Source organism: Glycine max, chromosome 18 (genome assembly GCF_000004515.6).
Source record: "Glycine max cultivar Williams 82 chromosome 18, Glycine_max_v4.0, whole genome shotgun sequence".
Classification (NCBI taxonomy): domain Eukaryota; kingdom Viridiplantae; phylum Streptophyta; class Magnoliopsida; order Fabales; family Fabaceae; genus Glycine; species Glycine max.
This window is the reverse complement of record NC_038254.2, coordinates 25,170,143-25,194,381: the sequence shown is the minus strand read 5'-3', so window position 1 is coordinate 25,194,381 and position 24,239 is coordinate 25,170,143. Positions and strand designations below refer to the sequence as shown.

At 42.0% G+C, this 24,239-nt stretch overlaps 1 pseudogene; it reads right to left on the bottom strand.

Annotated features, from left to right (window-relative positions):
* Nucleotides 1–24,023, bottom strand: part of LOC100797398 (nicotinamidase 1-like) — a 28,949-nt pseudogene extending 4,926 nt beyond the window's left edge.
* Nucleotides 24,024–24,239: the final 216 nt, after the last annotated feature.

Below are 24,239 nucleotides of genomic sequence, written 5' to 3'. Positions count from 1 at the left end.
ATTCCTCACACTCTCTAGGAAGGTATTAGTGTTGAAGACTCTACAACTAAACCTCTCTTACTTCGATCAACTCACAACCACTCTCTTTTATTCTTAGCTTTCCTTTCCAGTTCATACTTCATCCTATTATTACTTTCCCTCTTTGCATTCCAAATGGTCACTGTTGAGGTAATTATAAAATACACTAATCTCCATAGTTTTGTTTATCGATCCTCTATCTAGATTATGGAAACCAATCAACCATTTGTGAATAAGCTTGTTGATTTTAACGTTAAGGATGAGATGGGAATTGAAAGGAAGACGCATAGCAAACAAACAAACAAATCTTTAATTATATAAGAGTAAAAAATCAAGAATATTTTTTAGTTGCTTAAGAGGGACAAATACAGCAAACTAGAAGCAATAAGTAACACATCACATACCTTTTTCTGACTTGATCCCGGAGGAGTGCAAAGCAATGTCGGTGATGCCGGTGTCGGAAGAGTGGAGGTGGCATCCATAGTTGATGGTTGGAGTTAGAATGTTGGAATTAAAACTGGAAAGAACCCAAGTGCAAGTAGAAGAAGAGTCTCAAAAGTCAAAACTCATTAATAAATAAAGCGTCATCATTTGATGATCATTGCATTTGATGGCCTATATATTATGATAACTCATGCTCATTTAAAGCACTTTCAGTTTTTGAAAGCTTACATTACATACATACGTGACTGCATCACGACACCACCCATAATAAATAAAGCAACTCAACAATTTAAAAGTGACTGCTTCCATTAAAGCCTGAGGTTATTTCTTTTTCCCATATGAAAGCAACTCTCATTCTCATACGCTCATTTAAAATTGTTTGTTATCAAGTTTTAAGAAAGGGTAGTTTAGAAAAAAAAATATTTATTTTTAAATAAAATTAATACAACTAAATGCCAGTACTAATTCATTTTCTTAATTAATGTGTTTTTTTGTTTATATTCGTCTATTTGAAACAAGAGTATAAATTTTACATCAATGGTTGTGGAGGAAGCCAAGAGCACTATGGGGACAAATGCAGAAGAAGAAAAGATGGTGATAGTAAGGTTTGGGGACTTGCAAACAATGAGAAGAGTGAGGATTGGGAAGAGATTATTAATGAAGAAGAAGCAAATGGTTGCGGCTGCAGAGGCTGAGAAGTCTCTTCCGGTGTCTCCGGCGGGTGGTCCTCAGCCTCTCTACCCTTGTTATGAGTACACACTTTTTTAACACTCTCCATGTTATGTTATTTTGCTGAGTCTTGGCAAATTTTAGTCAGCCTTAACAGCCCTTGACTTGTGCAGGGTATTCTTGATTATGTCCGAAAGTTAATTGTGAACAGGAAAACCACTTAATCACCCAACAGAAAATGGCAAGAAGTTTAAGAGAAAAAGATATTAACTGGAACTTCTGGTGTTTAACATTACAAATGGCATTACACACAAATTTAAAGAAATTATACAAAGGAATGAAAAAGAACATCAAAATTAACAAAACAAACCAAATAGTTATGATAATTAAAAATTTAGAATGTAAAGCATGCAGCATATTTTGATTGTGATAAAACTGACAGAAGCAAGGCACTAGTTTGTCAATGGAATTGACAGAGAACACACAGGTTTGATCTGCATTTTTCTGAGTTTACTACAAAAAAATTCACATGTAAGATACTACATTGCTACAATTACTAGATCATTTTCATTTTGGATCTGATAGTAGATATAGCTTGCAGGAATAAAAATACCTTCCATTTTTTCCAAAATCCTGTTTACTGCTCCAGCACACCCTTGACATGACATACCAACTTTGAGGACAACGGTCTGCAACCATAATTCAGACTGAAGGAGCAGAGAAAAGCATTAAATAATCATCTTAACCCCCAACATCACAGATAGCTTTTCTGTCCATGGCAGTGTTTCCAGCGAAATTTCAGTAAATAGTATACAAAAAAAAAGAAGCATACAAGCAGGACACAGTTTGAGAAAATTTTCACATGTCCAACTCCAGCAACTAAGAATTCTCCTGATTTTGCAAAAGCCAAGGAATTCACAAACCCAACCTGTTATGCAAAAGGATAAATTAAATGGTAGTGGATTTTTCAACTGCAATAAAACTCAGTACAAATGTAAATCCAACACTAGAAAGATGAAGAATTGCATGTTTGGAAATTACTTTTTGACTTCAAAAGTAAAACTTGATTTTTTACATAAAACTACAAATCTATGTACGAATTTACAAGTATGCAATCTCTATTCTGCGCAAGCTTATGTTAAAACATCACATGGCACAAAAAAGTAAGGTTTGAAAAAAAGGGGAGAGTTATTCAATAAATAACAAGGGATTTAGTGATTTACAGAAGAAACTACATTCAACAGAAACAAGAACAACAATAGCCTTTTCAAAGCTTCAATCACTAGCCTTCAATTATATAAAAGTTCCAAGTAAGGCATAGTACAAAGAATTAAATGAAAACGAAAAAGGGTGATTTTTCCTAAATGGTGTTCAACAAGAAACCTAAAGGGTGATTTTTCCTATGCAGTCAATTTAAAGCACATACCCTATTATTCTTTGATCCATAATGTCGCAACCTACCCTTCGGCGGGAGGGCGACGCGAGACTCGCGGGATGCGTGTTCCACGAAAGGAATACGCGCGGAGTCGCCACCAACGTTTATTTGAGGAAAACGTCGGAAAAACCGGAAAAGACGTGATCTACGAACTTTTTAGTGAAAGGTTCGGGAGTTGTATTTACGCACGGGGAAGGTATTAGCACCCCACACGCCCGTCCCAAGGGACGGCAGCCTTTAATCGAATGTGCAAACATGACTTTGATTTTTATGTTCCCTTTTATGTTCTTATATCCTTTATGCCCTTTTTATATTTTTCTCTTTTTGTGGTCGACAAGGGTGTTTCCCTTTGCTCCTACGTATTCCTCAATTTGGGATGAGAAAATCAGACCTACGTAGTTCTTTTTGGAACAAAGTGTTTGGTTAAGTTGTTTTTTGTCTTTTTGCAAAATATGTTTTTATTGAACAAAAGGTCATTTAAGGTGTTGAATCATTAAACGGTCTTTTGATTTTGAAAGGGGAGAAACGTTAAGGCGTTGGACCATTAACGATCTCTTGTTTTTGAAAGGAGAGAAACGTTAAGGCATTGGACCATTAACGATCTCTTGGGGTGGTCGACAAAAGCGGGGCTTTTGCTCCTACGTATCCTCAATGAGGAACTCAGACCTACGTAGTTCTTTCTTATCAAGTGATTCTTTTTTATTTTAAGAGGTGATCATTTTAAGGCGTTGGACCTTAAAAATGATCCATTTTACTTAGTGAGAAAATGAAATGACAAACTTCAAAAAGCCTATTTTTTATGGACGAGCTTGACTAGGCGAGTTGATTTTAGCCTTAGTTTCACTTTAGTTATTAATCAATTCGATTAAGAATGAGAAATCCCAAAGAGAAAACGTCCGATTGATTTTCCGCTTTATTTTGCTAAAAGATGTTTTTTTGATTATTATATTATTTTTTACCTCTTTTTGATTTCCAACGTGGTTACGGCACGACCGAACGGTCGGAATTTATTTTAACCGAAGTTAATGGATAATACAATTCAAACGTTCGGTGGAAGTTTATTTTATTTTTAAGTTAAGCGAGAAATGACTTAAGTAAAATGGCTTAAGCACGTCAACAGGGGGTATAAAAAGTAAACAAAACGAGAATAAAAATGCACGAAACACAATGTGGACCACTACGGGTACATAGAATGAATCGAAAAGCTTGGTTCGAGGTACTTACCCGTTGAAGATCGAAGAACGATGAAGAACGAATGAAGAACGTCGAAGAACGGTTGAAAGCTTTGCGAGATTCCTCACGAAAAACGTTACGGAAACGTTTCGGAAGCGCCTCGGCTTAGATTTTCTTCACGGAAACAATTTTTCCAAGCAAATTCGAAAGAGAGAGAAGTGCCTAAGGGGCTGGACCCTTTTCTTCTTCACTTCCTCCCCTATTTATAGCAAAATAGGGGAGGTGGTTGCCGCCCAGCTCGCCCAGGCGAGCAGGGTTGCTTCCTCCAGAAGCAACCGCCTTCTGGAGGAATCTTCTGGAGGGCCCAAATGGGCCTGGGTGCTATTTGCACCCCCATTTTTACTAAGTACACCCCCCTCTGCTATTTTTTGGTGATTCTTTTTTCGTAAAGTTACGGAAACTTACGAATTTCGTAACGATACTTGTTTTCTTTCCGTAATGTTACGGAACCTTGCGGATTACATAATCATCCCCTTTTTGACTTACGGAATGTTACGGAACCTCACTTAATTATGCAACGATGCTTCCATTTGATTTCCGGTGTGTCACGGAAACTTACGGATTGTGCATCAATATTTTTTTGGTTTTTCGGCATGTCCTGGAATTTCACAAATTGCCTAATGATGGGTGCCAAGCACCTCACGAGGACCAAAGAATGGTCGCACGTCATCGAGCAAAGGTCCCCGGACGAAATTAGGGTATGACAGTTGCCCCTCTTTACTTGTCTTTTATTGGAGATAAAAGGAAAGTAAAGATAAGACACTAATTTCGTTCCTCTCGATTTGGCGAGAGTCGCGGGTGACCATAAAATCTCCACATGCAAATGACTTGTTGTTCCCAAAATTTCACAAATTGCCTAATGATGGGTGCCAAGCACCTCACGAGGACCAAAGAATGGTCGCACGTCATCGAGCAAAGGTCCCCGGACGAAATTAGGGTATGACAGTTGCCCCTCTTTACTTGTCTTTTATTGGAGATAAAAGGAAAGTAAAGATAAGACACTAATTTCGTTCCTCTCGATTTGACGAGAGTCGCAGGTGACCATAAAATCTCCACATGCAAATGACTCGTTGTTCCCAAAATTTCACAAATTGCCTAACGATGGGTGCCAAGCACCTCACAAGGACCAAAGAATGGTCGCTTGTCATCAAGCAAAGGTCCCAAAAATCAGTGTATGACACTAATTTCGTTCCTCTCGGTTGACGAGAGTCGCGGGTGACCGTGACTTGTCGCTCCTAGAATTTCACAAATTGCCTAATGATGGATGCCAAGCACCTCACAAGGACCAAAGAATGGTCGCATGTCATCAAGCAAAGGTCCCCGAAAATTAGTGTATGACACTAATTTCGCTCCTCTCGGTTGACGAGAGTCGCGGGCGACCATGAAATTTCCGCATGTAAATGAGTTGTTGTTCCCGGAGGAACAAAAGGTGCAGAAGACTATGTCAGCCTCTGCATGCTATCAAGCGTTCTGTCTTACAGATAGCAAAAGAATGTTTATACGGATAACCACTCGGGTATTTCCGCGTATCATCGGGCCCGCCGCCTCTGGATGATACAAGGGTGCAGAATGACCAAACTTGGTCTCTGCTTGTCATCGGGCCCGCCGCCTCTGGATGACAAAAGGGTGCGAATAACCGTAAGGTATCTCCGCGTATCATGGGTGCAGAATGACCAAACTTGGTCTCTGCTTGTCATCGGGCCCGCCGCCTCTGGATGACAAAAAGGTGCGGATAACCGTAAGGTATCTCCGCGTATCATGGGTGCAGAATGACCAAACTTGGTCTCTGCTTGTCATCGGGCCCGCCGCCTCTGGATGACAAAAGGGTGCGAATAACCATAAGGTATCTCCGCGTATCATGGGTGCAGAATGACCAATCTTGGTCTCTGCTTGTCATCGGGCCCGCCGCCTCTGGATGACAAAAAGGTGCGGATAACCGTAAGGTATCTCCGCGTATCATGGGTGCAGAATGACCAAACTTGGTCTCTGCTTGTCATCGGGCCCGCCGCCTCTGGATGACAAAAAGGTGCGGATAACCGTAAGGTATCTCCGCGTATCATGGGTGCAGAATGACCAAACTTGGTCTCTGCTTGTCATCGGGCCCGCCGCCTCTGGATGACAAAAGGGTGCGGATAACCGTAAGGTATCTCCGCGTATCATCGGGCCCGCCGCCTCTGGATGATACAAGAGTGCACGTCACATGACCTCAGGGTCAGTATGACAAAGATTATGGGGCGGCCGACAAAAGCAAAGCTCTTGCTCCTACGTATCCTCCAATGAGGAACTCAGACCTACGTAGTTCTGGATAACTTGTGAGACTTGAAAAAGTCTCGGTGTTTTCTCCACTAAAATGCAAACATGCTTTAGCAAAGAGACAAATATTCCAACTGATTTAGAGCAGCATATGCTTTTTTGAGTGAAAAACAATGCGCCTACCGGGGAAGGAGAGTCTGCTGATGAAATCTCCCATAACCATAAATGAGATTTTGGATGTTAGCATCTCGTTTCTAAATGACCATTTAGAGGAAACACTGGGTTCGACAAAAATAGAAGAAAATCACTCAAAGTGTATCAATCTCGCACAGGTAAGTGTTTCATCCTAATTCCGAACCATAGATATGTCATGACTTGACTTTGCAAATTATTTCCTATCAAATCAAAAATTACATGCGTGATCATGGATCAAATAGGACTTCCCTTGGGAATGGGTTCTTTTGGGGAGTTTTTCGGCTTTTGTGTGTTTTTGGCTTTTGATTTTTCTGGCTTTTTCTTTTTCTGTTTTTTTTTTTTTTTGTTTAGTGCGGGGCGAGAAAAAAAGGTCGCTAGCGCACGGGATTTTGGTTGGTAATTAAAGGGAGAAGACTATTTTAGGTTGTGGTTCTCTTTCCTTCTTTTTGTTCATTTGGTGACAATTCTGTATTGTTCAGATATTGTCTGGTCCAAAGACCTCTCTGCACATTACTTCTGTTTTCTTTCGATCCTTGATCAGGAGCTTTATTTCCTTCTTTTCTCTTTTTTCTTTCTCCCATTCTTTGATTGGGAATTTTCTTTCTTTTCTTTTTGCTTTCTCCCATTTTTTGATTGGGAATTTCCTTTCTTTTCCTTTTTGCTTTCTCTTTGATTGGAAATTTTCCTTCTCTTCCTTTTTGCTTCCGAGAGTAAGGATTATGGTGAGTCAGGATTTTGGCTCAAGGTTTGTAGAATGGCTAGACATGATACATGTCGGGGTTTGGTTTGGCTCAAGGATAAAAGGGATGCCTCACATTATTTCCATGACACAAATGCAAAAATGATGATTTGGAAACTTTATGCAAAACTGGTCATGCATGCATCTATGCGGACACTCAAATGTCAAATTTTTATGGTCATGTGATGCTAGGGCTCAGGATTCATTTCCTCTATTTTAATCAACCCAATGTTTCCAAAATATGTTCTTTTATCAATTTGGGCATTCATCCGAGTCCATTTCGGGCGTCCGGGGAAATTTCACAGCATTCACCCTTCAGGTGTAGACACATTTTCCAAAAATTGGTTATGATCAATGAATTTTTTCAAAGAAAAGTTGGAAATCATCTCTTTTCAAAAGCATGTCGGTTTTTAGCTAGACAACTTATTTTTCTTTTTTCTCTCTTTTTTTTTTTTTTTTTTTTTTTTTTCATGAGGTATTTTGCTACCTAAACATGTGCATATTTTTGTGAGGTATTTTTGCTATATACATGCATATCCAAGGTATCTTGCCACCTAAACAGACATATATATGTTTTGCGAGGTATTTTTTGTTTACATACACGCACATCTAAGGTATATCTCTACCTAAACATACATATATGTATTTTGTGAAGTATTTTTTTGTTTACATACATGCATATCTAAGGTATCTTTCTACATATATATATTTTGTGAAGTGTTTTTTGTTTACATACATGCATATCTAAGGTATCTTTCTACCTAAACATACATATATATATTTTGTGAAGTGTTTTTTGTTTACATACATGCATATCTAAGGTATTTTCACTACCTAAACATACATATATATATTTTGTGAGGTATGACTACCTTTCGAGCTTGCGCTTGTTTTATTTAAATCCCCAGGATCATGAGCAACTAGGTGCGTCCTACTATAAAAAGTGATCAAATAACAAGCATAGATTCAAAAGGTACTAGGTTGCCTCCTAGTAGCGCTTCTTTAACGTCTTTAGCTGGACGCGTTATGACTTGTCAGTCACTGACCTAGTACTTTGCTTACCTTTGGCTTTGGACTTGGTAGCCTGCTGGTCGGCCATGTGTCGTAGGCAACGCTCTAACCTTTTTGCGGATGAGCTGAGGTGAACTCTAGAGGTGGTGGCGGTGTGTCTATTGCCCGCTACCGGCCATCCCAATGCTGCTGTGGTGTTTCGCCCTGCGCCTGCCTAGGGACGCAGTACTTCTTGATGAAAGCTCGATCAGTAGGGGGCCTGATGCCCTTGCTGGAGGTTACAGGTACTCTGTAGAACTGACAGAGACCCGTAATTAGAGCTTGACAACTCCAAGACCCTGTTGGACTTCTTCGGGTCCACTGGGTGTCTTGCAGGTGCGATCCCTGCAAACAATTGATGAAATCAGAAATCAGTTGAGCGATGTGCATACTTACCTATGATGACATAACCTCGCCGGGGGGGTACGGGCACCCTGTAGGACTGATAGAGGCCCGTAACCAGAGCTGGAAACCCCAGGGCCCTGTTGGACTTTTCCGGGTCCACTGGGTGTCTTGTGGGTGCGATCCCTGCAAACAATAGATGGTATCAGAAATCAGTTGAACTATATGCATACTTACCCATGTCGGGACGACACAGACCAACTGATACTTTTGCAGGGGAGATTGGCGTTGCGGTCGCTGGGCAGAATGTTGCTAAGTAGCAATGTCATCTATATCTGTGTAAGAGTGGTCATGTTGGTGCGCATGATCCGCACCCGTCTTCCGGCAGCAGTCCGGGCAAAATCCTGCCCCAGTATGCATAGTAGCTGTGTGATAGCCTCCCTCTCTGGTTGTGCTCGCACAGTTGGCCCTCCTCCAATATCAGGGGGTGGCCCAGGAACCGTTTAAAAGGAAACTACTGGTCCCTTAACCGGGAGTGCAAGTCTCGGTTAAGCATTTAAGGACAGAGGACCTTAAATTATCTTAAGGTGTGGATATGGAGCCCACTGAAAGTGAGGACGCGTAGTCCTCTAAAGGCGAGGGCGTGTAGCCCTCTGAAGTTCAGGACGTGTCGCCTTTCGAAGGCGAGGGAGTGTAGTCCTATGATGGCAAAGATGTGCAATCCTCTGAAGGTGAGGGCATGCCCCCCTTTGAAAATGGGGAACATGTAGTCCTCTGATGGCGAGGACGTGTAGTCCTCTAAAGGTGAGGACGTGTAGCGCTCTGATGGTGAGGACGTGTAGTCCTCTCAAGGCGAGGACGTGTAGTCCTCTCAACAGTGAGGGTAACGAGTACCCAAGGTGAGGGCGTGTAGCCCTCTCAAGGCGAGGACATGTAGTCCTCTGGAGGTGAGGGCATGCAGCCCTCTGATGGTGAGGACGTGTAGTCCTCTCAAGGCGAGGACGTGTAGCCCTCTCAAGGCGAGGACATGTGGTCCTCTGAAGGTGAGGGCGTGCAGCCCTCTGTTGGCGAGGATGTGTAGTCCTCTAAAAGCGAGGACGTGTAGTCCTCTCAACGGTGAGGGTAACTAGTACCCAAGGTGAGGGCGGGTAGCCCTCTCAAGGCGAGGACGTGCAATCCTCTGGAGGTGAGGGCGTGCAGCCCTCTGGTGGTGAGGACGTGTAGTCCTCTCAAGGCGAGGACGTGTAGTCCTCTGACGGTGAGGGTAACTAGTACCCAAGGTGAGGGCGTGTAGCCCTCTCAAGGCGAGGACGTGTAGTCCTCTGATGGTGAGGGCGTGCAGCCCTCTGATGGTGAGGGTAACTAGTACCCAAGGTGAGGGCGTGTAGCCCTCTCAAGGCGAGGACGTGTAGTCCTCTGATGGTGAGGGCGTGCAGCCCTCTGATGGTGAGGGTAACTAGTACCCAAGGTGAGGACGTGTAGCCCTCTCAAGGCGAGGACATGTAGTCCTCTGATGGTGAGGGCGTGCAGCCCTCTGATGGTGAGGACGTGTAGTCCTCTCAAGGCGAGGACGTGTAGTCCTCTCAACGGTGAGGGTAACTAGTACCCAAGGTGAGGGCGTGTAGCCCTCTCAAGGCGAGGACATGTAGTCCTCTGGAGGTGAGGGCGTGCAGCCCTCTGATGGTGAGGACGTGTAGTCCTCTCAAGGCGAGGACGTGTAGTCCTCTGACGGTAAGGGTAACTAGTACCCAAGGTGAGGGCGTGTAGCCCTCTCAAGGCGAGGACGTGTAGTCCTCTGACGGTGAGGGTAACTAGTACCCAAGGTGAGGGCGTGTAGCCCTCTCAAGGCGAGGACATGTAGTCCTCTGGAGGTGAGGGCGTGCAGCCCTCTGATGGTGAGGACGTGTAGTCCTCCCAAGGCGAGGACGTGTAGTCCTCTCAACGGTGAGGGTAACTAGTACCCAAGGTGAGGGCGTGTAGCCCTCTCAAGGCGAGGACATGTAGTCCTCTGAAAGGGAGGGCGTGCAGCCCTCTGTTGGCGAGGACGTGTAGTCCTCTCAACGGTGAGGGTAACTAGTACCCAAGGTGAGGGCGTGTAGCCCTCTCAAGGCGAGGACATGTAGTCCTCTGGAGGTGAGGGCGTGCAGCCCTCTGATGGTGAGGACGTGTAGTCCTCCCAAGGCGAGGACGTGTAGTCCTCTCAACGGTGAGGGTAACTAGTACCCAAGGTGAGGGCGTGTAGCCCTCTCAAGGCGAGGACATGTAGTCCTCTGAAAGGGAGGGCGTGCAGCCCTCTGTTGGCGAGGACGTGTAGTCCTCTCAACGGTGAGGGTAACTAGTACCCAAGGTGAGGGCGTGTAGCCCTCTCAAGGCGAGGACATGTAGTCCTCTGGAGGTGAGGGCATGCAGCCCTCTGATGGTGAGGACGTGTAGTCCTCTCAAGGCGAGGGTAACTAGTACCCAAGGTCCACCCTTATGAGAAAGCAAGAGATCGACTCATCGAGAGGGCCGGTCATCCCAAATCCACAAGATTTGGACATTTAGATGTAGGGAATCTATGTAGTTAACATGATTTTGAGGGATGCAGATGCATGCAACCTTTGTTGTGAAATTTGGTAAATGCGGACTTCATATGAAATAATGCAATGAAATGGAAAGTTTGTACAATGTTCATGTCATTCTTTCCTTGTTTTGTGATTTTGATTTTTGTTTAATTTTTTTTTGGAAAACACAGATTGACTGTCCTTTTGAAAGAGGTGATAATTCATGCAACCTTATCCTATCTTTTGCAAATCTCTCCGGGAACCCCCTCAAAGTGTATGTTCTGTTTGATTTAGTCACTTGACCGTTTTGGAGTGACGGGAATGGAGTCGTTTGATGTTTGATCAATCCATTGAAAACCTAGGGTTTGTCCCCCCTTTTCTTTTTCTTGTTTAAAAACATCGACAGGTGAGAACTTTTGATAACCTATTGGGTGAGAACTTCTAATCTGCCCCTAGGTTCACTTGAGGCTCATGCACGGTGCCCCTCATTGCCCCAGTGTACGGCTTAGAGGTACCAAGTGTTGTCTTGTTTTCACGACCTCGTAGTGAGGAAGAATGAAAGAAGCAGTTGATTCTTGCAAAAAGAATTTTCCAAGGACGAGAAATAGTTGAAGGATTTTTCAGCTGATGGATTTAAGCAAGATGTTTTGATGTCTTGATGATGCTAAAGGATCAAGTACTTCTAAGCTTTATTCAAGACAAGAATCCAAGAAAGTCAAGATATATGATCGAGTTTGATCTCTTAGAATCTTTAGGAAGAAGTTTCCAAATTGAAACAAACAAAAGGTTTGACCAAAGAATTCTATCATTTCAAATTGAGATTTGCTCTCTGGTAATTGATTACCAGTAGTTGAAAATGTTTTAATACAAATTTTTAAAACCTGTAATCGATTACATAAGTCTTGTAATTGATTACCAGAGGGGATCTTCAGAAAATAATTTCCAAGAGACATATCTATTCAAATGTTTTATGAATGGTCATTCAAATGTTTTAAAGAGAGTTTTCATTGCCCAAAAGTTTTATCCTCTCAAAAGATTAAGAGAGTTTTTCTGAACTGAAATGTCTTATCCTCTCAAAAAGATTCTTTGGTCAACCACTTGCATATTCAATAAGGAATTTTGATTGATCTTCATTGTACAATCTATCTCTTTTAAGAGAGATTTCTTCTTCTTATTTCTGAAAAGGGATTAAGAGACCGTGGGTCTCTTGTTGTAGAGGATTCCTGAACACAAGGGAAGGGTTTTCCCTATGTGCATTGTTAATTCGAAAAGAGAGATTGATAGTTCAATTGGGGAATAGTATTCGTATCTTAATTCAATCCCCTCTTCTTCTCAAGGTAACTGAGGCCATTTGTCCAACATCCTATTCTTGATAACTCACTTCTCTCGAAAAAAACTTTCCAGGATGATAAAATGAGGTCACATGAACGTCTTGAAAGTACAGTCAATCAAATGTTTTTTTTTCTTTTTGAACACTTTTATTTTATTTTATTTTGAAACTTGTTTGTTTTGAACTTTACTCGTTGTTTTACGGCACCCCCACCAACGTGCAAGATGAGTAATCTCTGATTGAACGGTCTTGGAAGTCAACACTCAGGAGCGCAGGTTGCTTGAGCAAACAGACCAATGGCTTACACCCACATTCCGGTGAAAGTTGAATAAGCAAACATGCGTTTGTGAGAGGATGAGGGACAAAGATATCAACTTTATCCATTTCATTTAACATTGTAGCTGTGGTTTACAATAATGGCATAAACTTGGAAACCCTGATGAGTCATTAGGGACACCTAACAACAGCTTTCAAAATTGCCCCATGTGTGGCATTTCTTGTCAATGTCAGGATTTACATGCAATTCTCCTCAAATTTCAGCCAGCCCGTATCAATTAGACTTCACACTTTATGCTTCGGGGTCATACAATGCTCAATGGAATGCCCCAGGGCTCCTCCACGATAAGCACACATTGCGTTCGAGTCGTATCCTCAGAAAAGTGGAGGTTGATGAACCTTGGCTAGGGTTATGGCTACCATTGAATTATCAAGTAGATATGGGAGCAAGTCAGCATAGGACACTGGAATTGGGGTGAATTCTACAGGCTTTCTCGCTGCAAAATTCACTTCTTGGTTGGTGTTTTTGGTTTGTGCTAAAGGTGGTGTTCGTCATTGGAAGTGCGGTAGACAGACTTTGTGGTAGATTTAGGGATGGCCTTTGTGGATACCTGGGTGGTGGGTAAGGAGAAGGTTTGTTATTGGCTGAGTAATGACATTGTTGGGTTTGGTGGGAAACTTGGCCGTATAGGAATGGCAGTCACAGCATGGGTTTCTCCCTCTTTCTCACCCTCTTCATTTGCCCCAGTTTTCTCAGTCGTCCTAGTAGGATGATCAAATTTGCCTCTTTTCGGACCCACATCGATCCTTTCACTGGCGAAGACCAAATCCGCAAAGCTTTGAGGTGTGTAACCCACCATTTTTTCATAGTGGAGTACCGATAATGTGTCTACCATCACGATTATCGTCTCCCTTTCCATTATTGGGGGTACCACCTGGGCCGCCAGATCCCTCCACCTTTTGGGCGTGTTCTTTGAAAGATCCGTCCCCCCTTTTTGCACATGTTCTGTAGTTGCATCCTATTCAGAACCATATCAAAATTGTACTGATACTGCCTAACACAGGCAACCATTAGGTCCTTCCAAGAACGGACTCGGGAAGGTTCCAAGTTAGTGCACCAGGTAACAGCTACCCCAGTAAGACTTTCTTGGAAGGAATGTATCAGTAATTCCTCATCTTTTGCGTATTCCCCCATCTTCTGACAATACATCTTTAGATGGTTCTTGAGACAAGTAGCCCCCTTGTACTTGTCAAAGTCCAGCACCTTGAACTTGGGAATGACCATGTTTGGGTATTAGGAACAACTTTTCTAGGTTAGCAAAGGCATAATCTTCACCTCCTTCAACGGCCCTGAGCCTTTCCTTTAGATGATCCAACTTTCCCATTCCTGCCATAGTCATGAGGGTTTTTATCCGCTGTGGAATGCAAGAGGTGCAGTTGTGGGTGATACTGAGGGCCCTCCAAAGTGTTTTGCAGGGGTATACCACCAACTGCTTGCCCTTCAGCAGCATATCCGAGGCAAGGCTCGAAGTTGGCTAGATCGTGGTGGGGAATTTCATGTGTCTCCTCCATGGGTCGAGAGACATGTGCATGATCAGACTGAGGTTGTTGGCTCTTAATGAGTATGGGAGTGGAGTTATTGACATCCTCATTGGGAATGTACACCACATTGGGTGGTGTATAGTTTGGGAGGCAAGCCATATGATGGGAAGGCGTGCTCGTTTTGAATTTGCACATCATGGGGTCATCCGTACTTCCCAAATCTTTGCCTACCATATTTGAGGTTGGATGATTCATTTGCTTGAGGCCGGATGGGGACGTCGGGTTCACCTTAGCAACAACGCTGGTAGCGGCAATTGCAACCGCATTGGCTTCCATTATCTTCTTCACGCTCATCATGGCCTCCATCATTGTGGCCATTTTCTCTTTAATGGCCTCCATGTCGGCCTTCATCTTCTCTTGTATCTCCTCTACTTCACCCATTACTCTAGCTCTAGCACGAGTTCGGTAAGGGTGCCGTAAAGCGTGTCCCTTTCTTTTTTATAACAATGATTAAGTTCATTTTATTTTATTTTTCAAGGAAAGAATGCAACGAGCAATGCAACCAATGAAAAGCATGGATGTATGCGAATGATGTACAGTTGAAGTATTGCGAATTTTTACGCAGGATATGGGGTTGAATCAATTTAGATTTTCAACATGGTCCATGACATCTTTGTCAAGGTGAAACTGGAAGTAACAAGGACATAAACAATCCTAAATATGTTTGGCAGTAAACGAAGCAGTGATGTGACTCGATTCATCTTTTGCCCCAATTTTGCAGGATGGTTACTTCCATATTTCAACTTGACTTGATGAACCTTCTTGGTTCAACCCTATAATCCAAGGAATGGCAATTCTGATCGCCAATACTTCGACAACATCTCATAGGGATGAATGACTCGGGCATACCTTAAGCTTATGCACGGAAAATGTAATTATGAAATTGAGATGCCCGAAGAAACACCATTCCCTAGTTAACCATGCATTAGGTACCATGTTCAATTATTTTTTAAAGTGAAACGGGTTTATGATCCCAACATGGTTGGCTCGTGGTGCCTAACACATGAAACTAAGAATGTAGTGTGAAGTTTCACGCTTCCCCCTTTTTTGTTTTTGTTTTGTAGAGGAAAACACAAGGATGAGCAAACATGAAAACAAATGGTATGCAATTTTGCAGATCAAAAAGTTTGTTGAACGCATATGCATGATGATGCCATGACTCATGCAAAATGTGAGGCCGGAATATGATAACGGACAAATGCAGGATATGTCCATTATGATGTTATGAAGAGATGCTTATGCGATGCGTGATATGAATGCATTTTACGGACACGAGAGCCCGGAAAATTATCTCTTCTTACTTGCGCATTTGGGGGCGCAGTGCCCCATGTGTACAATTAAGAAGGTGATATGGACCTTCCGGCTTCCCGTGACAAAGGACGAGACCAACATACAATGCATGCTAGAGATAAAATGCGGGAGTGACTTGATTTGCACAAGCTTTTTGGAGTAGAAACATGGGACTAACTCATTTTATTTCAAAAAGGAAGTCGTATCTAGTCAAGGTCTTAGAGACCATACAAGTTTCCTAACGATTTCTAATTATGTGGGCCATTAAGTCTATCATATGCTGACAATAGCCGAGAAGCCCATGAATCTCTTCGGGGGCGGAGTAGGTGTCTGCCATCGCCTTGGCCTTGGCTAACAATCGGGGAAGTTCTTGACTCCCGTTCAAGGTAAGAGCAAACCGATCCCTCCACATGGTTGCCTCTTGGTGTAAAGAGTCGATCACCCTTCCTCTAGCCTCTTTTTCCGCGTATACTTGGGCATATTCGTCTGCAATCCTATGCTCGTGGGCCGCGGCTAGACCTAACTCTTCTTGGTACTTGGCGATGATAGCTAGCATGTTGGTCTCCGTCTCGCATAAATGCTGAGACAAGCTTCTTTTGGACCTTGAACAGGCAACTAACTCCTCTTTCAAAACCATGCTATGTGCTCGCGACTGGTCCCTTTCTTCCTTTCGCAACTTGAGTTTACTATTGCTACCCCATAGAGCTCCGCGAAATTTGTTCCGGCCATACTCTTCCTTGCGAGCCCTCTTGGTCTCTTGTTCAAGGGCTCTTGCAGTAATTGCATTCTCTTCCCGTAACCCGGCACACTCCTTCCGAACGTGTGTAGCGGCCAACTTGAACTTCTCCTTGGCAAGTTTTGCCTTTCCTAACTCGCTTTTGAGAGTTTGGACTTCTTCGTCCTCTTCCGGTGCTTAAAAACTCTCTTCGCTGACGACTTTTAACTTGGCGAGCCAATCTAAACCTCGTATATGAACTTTCATCCATTCGTGGTACCCACCAATGATGCCATTACGAATGCCTCTAAGCTCTTGATCTTTCCTTAACGGGGTTTCCCATGCCTTATGGATTCTTTGTATCGTCTTGGAACTTTGTGCGCCGAGATCCCTCACAAGGAAAGGAGACATGCTTTCTTCCGTCGGTGCTCCCCTCATGGGGTACCCTAGTTGTCTTATAGCGAGCGCGGGATTGTAGTTAATACAACCCCTCGTTCCTACCAGCGAAATGTTTGGGTATCCTCCACATGAGAAAAGGACTCCTTCTTTTCCTTCCTTCCATCGGGGGAACCAACTGATTGTTCTACCTCCTATCCCGGCCAAGAGCTGGTCCCAATCTATTCTCCTCTTTTCAGTACACGAGCGATGGCTCAGGAGCGGACATGGATGTCTTGTGTCTTGTTGGAACAAATGGGAAACCAACCAAACACAGAGGGCGGGTAAGCAACAGATGATCCGTGCGCTACTATTTTCGCACCTTCGGTCAAATGTGTCAAATAGATCTGCCAAGACAGCTACCACCGGACTCTCCTTGCTATGGTGGTAGGCAAGGAAAGCGTCGATTGCTGCTAGGTCTACCAAACCATCCGCGTTTGGAAAGAGGACGACCCTAAAAATTAGCAAAGCTAACACATCCATAAACGGGACCCAGTCTCTGGTTGGCCATACCCCTCGCCTTGTCTTCTAGGTACTTCTGTGGTAGGCCCGCTATGCCGTTCCGAGTCTGTTTTATGCGGTCCAAACCTCTTGCTGAATCCTTGACCACAGTTGCAATTCTGCTCAAAGAGGAGAGACACCCGGAGGAAAGATATGGTTTTCTTCCCCCGAGAGGACATCCTAGAATTTCCTCAAATTCTTCAATGGTTGGTACTAATTGGAAGTCTCCGAATGTGAAGCACCTCAAAGGCTGGTCGTAGTATTGGGTAAGTGATGCAACGGCTTCTATGGACACCTCTGCTATGGTCAACTCTAAGATCTTTCCGTAAGTCTTGCGGAAGGCTTGCATTTGGAGGGGTTCCATCAACCGCCCTAATTCCTTGATGCTGGTGGTATCTAGGCTTTTGACCTTGACTTGGTAGAACCTCTTGCCGGTTTGATTTGTTCCCATGCTTACTAAAGTGAGACAAAAGCTGGTGCAAATCAAAACTCCGATATCTCATGGGTGGGATGGATGCATGCATGATGGAATGCATATGACACAGATGCAATCTAGGAATGCGGGGGTCCGGGGAATTTGTCCCCTTCTTAGATACGACGTCTAGGGGTAGCGAAATGCCCCAACGCACGTTTTTAAGAAGGCGACACGGACCCTCCGTTGGTTTGTTTACAGTAGGGATCAAGACAGAACCCGTATGCAATGCCTATGCAAAAGACACAATGCGGGAATGTACACAGTATGACAATATTTACCGAACATAAGCAAAAGGGTATATGATACTTATGCATGGCAGTGTGAAAAATGGCACGCAGCGTGTTTGCTTCGTGCCCCTATTTAAAGGACCTATAAGGGAGAGAACTAACTAGGCTTTTAGCAATGATCCCCAAGGTAGTTATATCTCTCTTGATGGTTTCTAGAGGTATCATCCCCTTTGAAGAACATATTGTAGCAGTAGGGACTACTAGCAACAATAGGTTTTCAAAGAGAAAAGCTCTAGATGAGGGTTCACTGTAATCAAGCAAGTCGGAGACCTAGCATGATCACAGATTCACCTCCACTCCTTATGCTCCCATGAACCCGGGTATAGGGCCCTTTTTCACTCACAGTGTGTGCAAATAGTGTTGGTGTTTGTGTGCATCAAATGAATAAATATTTTACTTTATGCATACATTTTAAAACGCACTAAAAGCAACAAAGAGTTTATATACACAAGAACATAATGAAAGGAAACCAACAAAGGGGTAAGTCACGGTAAAACATTGCACAAAATTAAATGGCCTGACTCTCTAAAAATAGTCCCCAGTGGAGTCGCCAACTGTCGCAACCTACCCTTCGGCGGGAGGGCGACGCGAGACTCGCGGGATGCGTGTTCCACGAAAGGAATACGCGCGGAGTCGCCACCAACGTTTATTTGAGGAAAACGTCGGAAAAACCGGAAAAGACGTGATCTACGAACTTTTTAGTGAAAGGTTCGGGAGTTGTATTTACGCACGGGGAAGGTATTAGCACCCCACACGCCCGTCCCAAGGGACGGCAGCCTTTAATCGAATGTGCAAACATGACTTTGATTTTTATGTTCCCTTTTATGTTCTTATATCCTTTATGCCCTTTTTATATTTTTCTCTTTTTGTGGTCGACAAGGGTGTTTCCCTTTGCTCCTACGTATTCCTCAATTTGGGATGAGAAAATCAGACCTACGTAGTTCTTTTTGGAACAAAGTGTTTGGTTAAGTTGTTTTTTGTCTTTTTGCAAAATATGTTTTTATTGAACAAAAGGTCATTTAAGGTGTTGAATCATTAAACGGTCTTTTGATTTTGAAAGGGGAGAAACGTTAAGGCGTTGGACCATTAACGATCTCTTGTTTTTGAAAGGAGAGAAACGTTAAGGCATTGGACCATTAACGATCTCTTGGGGTGGTCGACAAAAGCGGGGCTTTTGCTCCTACGTATCCTCAATGAGGAACTCAGACCTACGTAGTTCTTTCTTATCAAGTGATTCTTTTTTATTTTAAGAGGTGATCATTTTAAGGCGTTGGACCTTAAAAATGATCCATTTTACTTAGTGAGAAAATGAAATGACAAACTTCAAAAAGCCTATTTTTTATGGACGAGCTTGACTAGGCGAGTTGATTTTAGCCTTAGTTTCACTTTAGTTATTAATCAATTCGATTAAGAATGAGAAATCCCAAAGAGAAAACGTCCGATTGATTTTCCGCTTTATTTTGCTAAAAGATGTTTTTTTGATTATTATATTATTTTTTACCTCTTTTTGATTTCCAACGTGGTTACGGCACGACCGAACGGTCGGAATTTATTTTAACCGAAGTTAATGGATAATACAATTCAAACGTTCGGTGGAAGTTTATTTTATTTTTAAGTTAAGCGAGAAATGACTTAAGTAAAATGGCTTAAGCACGTCAACAGGGGGTATAAAAAGTAAACAAAACGAGAATAAAAATGCACGAAACACAATGTGGACCACTACGGGTACATAGAATGAATCGAAAAGCTTGGTTCGAGGTACTTACCCGTTGAAGATCGAAGAACGATGAAGAACGAATGAAGAACGTCGAAGAACGGTTGAAAGCTTTGCGAGATTCCTCACGAAAAACGTTATGGAAACGTTTCGGAAGCGCCTCGGCTTAGATTTTCTTCACGGAAACAATTTTTCCAAGCAAATTCGAAAGAGAGAGAAGTGCCTAAGGGGCTGAACCCCTTCCTTCTTGCATTCCTCCCCTATTTATAGCAAAATAGGGGAGGTGGTTGCCGCCCAGCTCGCCCAGGCGAGCTCAGCTCGCCCAGGCGAGCAGGGTTGCTTCCTCCAGAAGCAACCGCCTTCTGGAGGAATCTTCTGGAGGGCCCAAATGGGCCTGGGTGCTATTTGCACCCCCATTTTTACTAAGTACACCCCCCTCTGCTATTTTTTGGTGATTCTTTTTTCGTAAAGTTACGGAAACTTACGAATTTCGTAACGATACTTGTTTTCTTTCCGTAATGTTACGGAACCTTGCGGATTACATAATCATCCCCTTTTTGACTTACGGAATGTTACGGAACCTCACTTAATTATGCAACGATGCTTCCATTTGATTTCCGGTGTGTCACGGAAACTTACGGATTGTGCATCAATATTTTTTTGGTTTTTCGGCATGTCCTGGAATTTCACAAATTGCCTAATGATGGGTGCCAAGCACCTCACGAGGACCAAAGAATGGTCGCACGTCATCGAGCAAAGGTCCCCGGACGAAATTAGGGTATGACAGTTGCCCCTCTTTACTTGTCTTTTATTGGAGATAAAAGGAAAGTAAAGATAAGACACTAATTTCGTTCCTCTCGATTTGGCGAGAGTCGCGGGTGACCATAAAATCTCCACATGCAAATGACTTGTTGTTCCCAAAATTTCACAAATTGCCTAATGATGGGTGCCAAGCACCTCACGAGGACCAAAGAATGGTCGCACGTCATCGAGCAAAGGTCCCCGGACGAAATTAGGGTATGACACATAACATGCCCATTTCCGGGCACACCTCAGTGCTTGATGACAGATTCTGCATGGTAGCTTGATGAAACAACAAACACAGGCTAAAGGGCAACATACACAAAGCAAGCAACTACTACAAAGGAATTGAATTAGTTTCTCTTTGGTTCTGTGACCTTTTTGTTGCTGAGAGGCCAAACTTGAACAATTGCAAGGTTTGGCATGCCTTGTTGCATCAACATGTTCATGCCTCTGCCTCCTCCTAAATGCGACTCTTTTTTTGTCTTCAAGGGCTAGTTTGCACCCCATATCACTGTATGTGGGTCCCATATGCCATCAAATATATGCTGAATGCTGTAGTTGAGATGAAACCCCTGCAATCCTTGTGAAGGGTTGTGTGAACATTTGCTTGGAAATCTTCCTAGGAAAGCATTTGGAACTTGCTGTAGTTATTTTATGATGAGTATATTACATTTGCTTGTACCAAAAACCACATTTGAATGGGGTTAACTGATCCTTCAGAGTTCAGATATAGACTTTTTTAAGCTCTTACTTTTTATCAGCTTTTAAGCTCCTTTTTAACAATAACCGAATAAGGCAGGGAAATGTTCCAAAGTTCATGAAACAAACCTAGAAAACTCAACCTAGTTAGACTCTGGCACTTTATACGGGCTTGGTATGTAGCATCTCCAAACCATAAAAGGCTTGATTGACCCGTAACCTGTCCTCATTGAGAGAAACAAATAAGTCGATCTCCTTGAGCAGTCGTTTTTGTTAACTTCTCCATATTAAAAACTTCAAAACATTGAAAAGAAGATTTTAAACACAATATACTCAAAGTATCCAAAAAAGATAAAGAGCAAAGACCCAAAATATATAAAAGTGAAAAGTAAATAAGTGGAACTTTAAAAAACGGATCCTGTTTTTCTATAGTAAGCTTCTGAATTTAAAAGGTAAAGTATGTAATTTCAATTAATGATGAAATAATCAATAGTGAATATTACGTACACATATATGATAAGTTATGAATGTATTGAAACGTTATTTATTAATTTAATTCTCCTCAAGGATCGAGATTATGTATTTTCCTATGCACATTTAACAGAATATTTGCAAGTATTGATTAGACATTGAGACTCTATGTAGAAAAAGATATAAACACAATTTTTATAAAATAAAATTTCATAAAATTCAACTTTATAAGATTTATTCTTAGTTCCTACAATGCATATATGCGTGTTTCAATGCTTTTTAACTTTCCTTATATTTGCTTCAAAAATATGGTAGATTTTAGAGATATATGAACTTAGTCCACCAATTAAATTATAACTTGTATGTGTCCTTATTTCTCAAATATTATAGTAATGCAACATTCTCAAATACTCACATCCTTCTTCCTAGGAATAAAAATCCCCAAAAGCAGAACCGACGAGTGAAGAAAGTTTCAACTATATGTAAAATCAAGGTTTTAAAAAATGGTTAGTGACGACAACACAAACGCAATTGTGACAGCATCGGCGACATTTGTCTGCAGTTTCCCTCAATATCAAGTAACGCGATTAATCTGAAAATGCTTGGTGAATGTTCATACACTTAATAAATCAATTAAAATGTTTTGCTAGAAAGATGAATAATAAATAAGGATGCGTAACAATACAACAGTATATGGTGATTCCGACGGTGAATTAAATTACCGTGAGAAAGATATTCACCGATTGTTCAACCTTGATAATCCGTTTCTCGAACGCAGAGGTGTTAATCGAGTTTCCACTAGTTGATTTATCAACGGAGTGAAGAGGAGAGGTTTTGGAGGGGAATGAATCCTACACGATCACTTTTTCCTCTTTATCCTGAAGGAGCGAGGAGCGAGCCCTAGAGAAGAAGAAATTAGAGAATGAAACTGATAACAGAGGAACGAAAAGAGCGAGGATAGGTTAAGACTACGAACCTGAAAAGTTGTGGAGCTTTATGGATTCATGAATAGGCGAGGAAACGAAGAGCGAAGAAGAGAAAATTGCCGCCATGTTTGGAGAGGGAACTTAGTGTATGTATGAGAGAGAGAGAGTGAGAGTGTGTGTGTGTGTGAGAGAGAGAGAGAGTGTGTGTGAGTGTGAGAGAGAGATATTAATTGAATTGAAGAGTGGAAGAGGAGGTGAGTGGTCCACGGAGGCATTAGATTTTTTTACTTTTACCTACACCAATTTATGTGTGTAGGAAAAAACCTCTCTAGGCATATGTCATTTTTCTTGTAGTGTTTTAAGGATTCCCTAAATTAACATTATAGGAAACCAATAGAATCTTGAAACCTATAATTCTCACAAATAACAAATAATAGATAAATAGTGCATACCTTTCTCTATAGTGGAGCTTCTCTGATGTACTTTGATTTCCTTGAAAGAGAAAAGAAACAAGATTTCACTTCCTTGACTATTCTTTCTGTCTCTCCATGTTCGTGATGACTAGGGGTTAGATAGAACTCTTTTTTGTCAGGAAGGGGAGCTTATTTCACGTTAATGGGTATTGACCCCTTTAATAACCACTACTCCCATCAAACTTTTCCTATTTAACCCAATTACAATTTAGTTCCTAAATATTATTTATTTATTAGTCTCTACATAAGTCATATGTCTCTCACATGAGACATTAATTCTAACAAGGCTCTCAAATCTTATGATCTGGGTTTAAATCTAATTTAAGTATTTAACCTCAAAACTAGCTTATAGGGTGAGGGTTACTCTCCTCCCCAAATCTTTTTTATCTGTACGAATTGGATGAAATGAAGACAGGTACCAGAGGGTTCACAATAACCCACAAACCATGCTCAACCAAGTGCATTGGACCTTCTCAACATAGAATTTGGGTTTTTTTCAATTATTATGATTAGATAACAGTGTAAAAATATACTTAAAGTGCATTTTGATTAAATTCTAAAAGAAATTACCAGGAACCAATTTTTCTTCGCTTGATCCTATAAGACAGTGAGGTGGATAAGGGGGTTCGGGTTTGTTGGGGTGATGGGAATCAAGGAAAGCAAAAATTGGCAACTTTCTCTCAGAGAGAATGCTTTGGAAAGCCTCACAGATTCCTTCACCATCTGAGAAATTCGCTCATCTGGTTCTTTCGGCGCCTACACAACACCACAAGTGACAAAAACGAAATTGCATCACATAATATATAATACCAATATACCATAAACAGAATGGTACAATATAATAATTAAAGTACATCCAAAAATGCCAACGAAACAGACAAAGGGAGAATTGAGGTTCATGAAATGGTTTTGCCATCTTACAAGAAAATAAAAACAAAAATGAAGTTATATATTTACCAAATTGCCAGCTCCAATGGAGCAGAAGCCATTGACAACGTCGACGAGTATGAGGCCGGTTTTGATATCTCCAGACAAAGTCAGAGATTGTTGCTTCACGGGAATCTCCTCTCTTAGCTGCTCAACAATGTTGTTGGAAGAAACCATGTTCCTGAAGCCGTGTTGTTTGAGTTTGAGCCTAGATTGGATGCGAAATAAGACCTTGACCAGAGCACATGATTATAATGTGAGAATCTTTAATTAAACATGGAAAAATTATAAATTTGGTTCCCCAGTTTATCTCCAGTTTTGGATTTGGTCCCCCAATAATTTAATTCACGAATTTGATCCTCCTATTTTGTAAAATCGTGCAATGTTGGTCCC